We start from the raw sequence: 2,767 nt of genomic DNA on the forward strand, positions 1-2,767 counted from the left end.
GGCCAGATCAGATGAGTAGGGAGGGTGTTCCAATACAGTTTTTACTGGCTAAAAACTCCCTCACGACAGTGCCATGTGAGCTGGTGCACTGTCGTGATGCAAGAGCCACGAATTGTTGGTGAAAAGTTCAGGTCGTGTAACTTTTTCATGCAGCCTTTTCAGTACTTCCAAATAGTAAACTTGGTTAACTGTTTGTCCAGTTGGTACAAATTCATAATGAATAATCCCTCTGATATAAAAAAAAGTTCAGCAACATCGTTGCAACAAGTTCGCGAACTTAATTGTCAGACCTCGTATACACAAAGGACATTATTATTCAACCAGCCATGAGCTACAGAAGAGAATAAAGTCAAAGTCAATCCCTTTTCTTTGGAAGCAAAAACAGGAACACGCAGGGGGCACCTGGATTTGAACCAGGGACCTCTTGATCTGCAGTCAAATGCTCTACCCCTGAGCTATACCCCCAATGAAACAAACTTGTTTTTATAGTCTATCTCTCTCTAAACATTCTGGTTCTAAGAACCTCCAATGACTCAGGGAGTTATAATTATAGAGAATGCCGCCTGGGAGGAGTCTGAACACTATAAGTCTTCGAAGTTATTATGAAAAAAGACAGGACTCCTGAGAACTAAGTTCTCTAAGCCAAGAAACTCTTCTTAAACTTTCCAATATCCAAAGTCTCTCCTGTCCACCATATCTCACATAAAATGAATCTCAGTTCCAGGTAAAATTCATTAGGTTTTCCACAAATGGCAAGATCAATATAATGTGGATGGTTGGATTCCTGTCACGCTTCCTTTGGCCAAGGCTCCAAGCAACTGAGATTCTCATTCTTCTTCATGACTTCATAGAACTGAGCTCATAACTGGCACTCAATAGATATCTGTTGCGTTAAATAGATCAAGATGGTTACTAAATGATAATGGGCAGGGAGTGGGCAGGGAGCATATGGACAAAGGGATGATTCATGTAGTACGGTCTTGGGCAGGACAAGGCAGGACTGAGATTTCATCACACTACTCAGAAGAGTGCACAATGTAAAACTCATGAATTGCTTATTTCTGGAATATTCCATGTAATAGTTTTGGCCCACATTTGACTGCAGGTAACTGAAATCATGGGAAGCAAAATTATGGATAAGGGAACTGTACAAATAATGACATGTATGAGATAGCTTTTCCAAGCCATAACTGTAAGATGATTTTAGTCACACAAAAACAGATGGTCAGTGAGTTGCACTCTTATATAACATAACTTGTCTGAAAGTTGGAATATTGTCAACTCCAAAAGGTCATTTGATAAAAAGAAAAGTCTCCAAACAAGAGCCTGTTAATCAATTAAGTAAATTATTTATCCTGGTACTACCACCAAAGATTCCTTTTAAACTTCCAATACACCCACAGTTGGATCCATCTATATTTCTTGACTTTATCATAGACATCTCTCATCCTAATAAATTATTGAGGTGCTTCTTATGGAAATTTACATGTTTAAAAGATGCAAGAAGTCTATTAAGAAGTCTCTCTTCCGCCGAGTTCCCAGGCCACATACATCTTTCATGTCTTTTCAAAGGATCCTAAGTTTGGGATTGCCATTTTGTGTCTGGTTATGGTTGTTTGGGAACCTGGGAGAGGGGAGAGACTGCATACCATTCTTTTTCTCCCCTGCCTCAGGCTAGAATTGAGAGCCAAGAAGAGAATCACAGTGTGCTTTGCTCATTGTTCTTTTCTTACCCTGGACACCAGTGGAGTTGAGATTTTAGCAGTAACAGATGTACTATGTGCTTCACATCAAAGAACCGCAGCGTTGGAAGGTATCTAGAGATCATTTATTCCAACCGCTTATTTTGCGGTTGAGAAACACAGATGGAGGAAAGCTGAAGAGCCTTGCTTAAAAGTCATAGACATTATCAGTAGTAGGATCAGAACCATGGGTCCACCCTACTACCAGCTCCTTAGAGGCAAGGATCCTTTGGAAGCTCCCAGTACCCGGATAATGAAGGTACTTGATAAATGTTTATGGGATAAATATCAAACTGTAGTTATATATAAGTAGACTAAGCATCCTAATTTTCTGGGGATTCTCCTGGTTTTAGCACTAAATATCCTGTGTCCCAGAAAATCCCTCAGAAAACCATGTTGGGGTTGGTTGGTCACCCTAGATATTACCTATTTTTGCTCATCCATTGTATTTCTTAAACCTAATCATTCACTTTCCACTGTCATAATTTTTACTATTTCCACATAGCTCCTATATTAGTATACTTAATATTTGTCTTGAAATCAGCCGACTGCTTTTTATTTAGCCTCATCCTGAGCAAAAATATCATTGAAATTATGCCAATTGTATTTTCTTTCTATTGCACATCAACGTAAATATATAACAATTAAAATATGTTAAAATCATATTTAACACATGGTGCACTTACGGCTTGCCATGCATGGTTCTAAGCACTTTATAAATATTAATTCATTTAATCCTTAAAATAACCCAATGAGAGACAAACTGTTATCATCTTTGGTTTGCAATGAGGAAACGGAGAAACAGTGAAGTTAAATAATATACCCAAGGTCACACAGCTAGTAAATTTGTCCATGTGTCCCCAAAGTTGTCTTGAAAATACTCAGCAGTAACCACAGTATGATGGTTAATTTTATGTCGAGTTGAGTGGGCCACAGAATGCCCAGACATTTGTCCAATTATCCTAGGTGTGTCTCTGAGAGTGTTTCTGGATTAGATTAACACTTGAATCAGTAGACTGAGTAAA

At 38.5% G+C, this 2,767-nt stretch overlaps 1 non-coding gene across 1 annotated transcript; it reads right to left on the reverse strand.

Moving 5' to 3' along the window:
- Nucleotides 1-393: 393 nt before the first annotated feature.
- Nucleotides 394-465, reverse strand: TRNAC-GCA (transfer RNA cysteine (anticodon GCA)). Its single transcript has one exon. It is a non-coding gene; the product is annotated as a tRNA-Cys (tRNA).
- Nucleotides 466-2,767: the final 2,302 nt, after the last annotated feature.

The sequence above is a fragment of the Rhinolophus sinicus genome, linkage group LG10 (assembly GCF_036562045.2).
Source record: "Rhinolophus sinicus isolate RSC01 linkage group LG10, ASM3656204v1, whole genome shotgun sequence".
In the NCBI taxonomy this organism is placed as follows: Eukaryota; Metazoa; Chordata; class Mammalia; order Chiroptera; family Rhinolophidae; genus Rhinolophus; species Rhinolophus sinicus.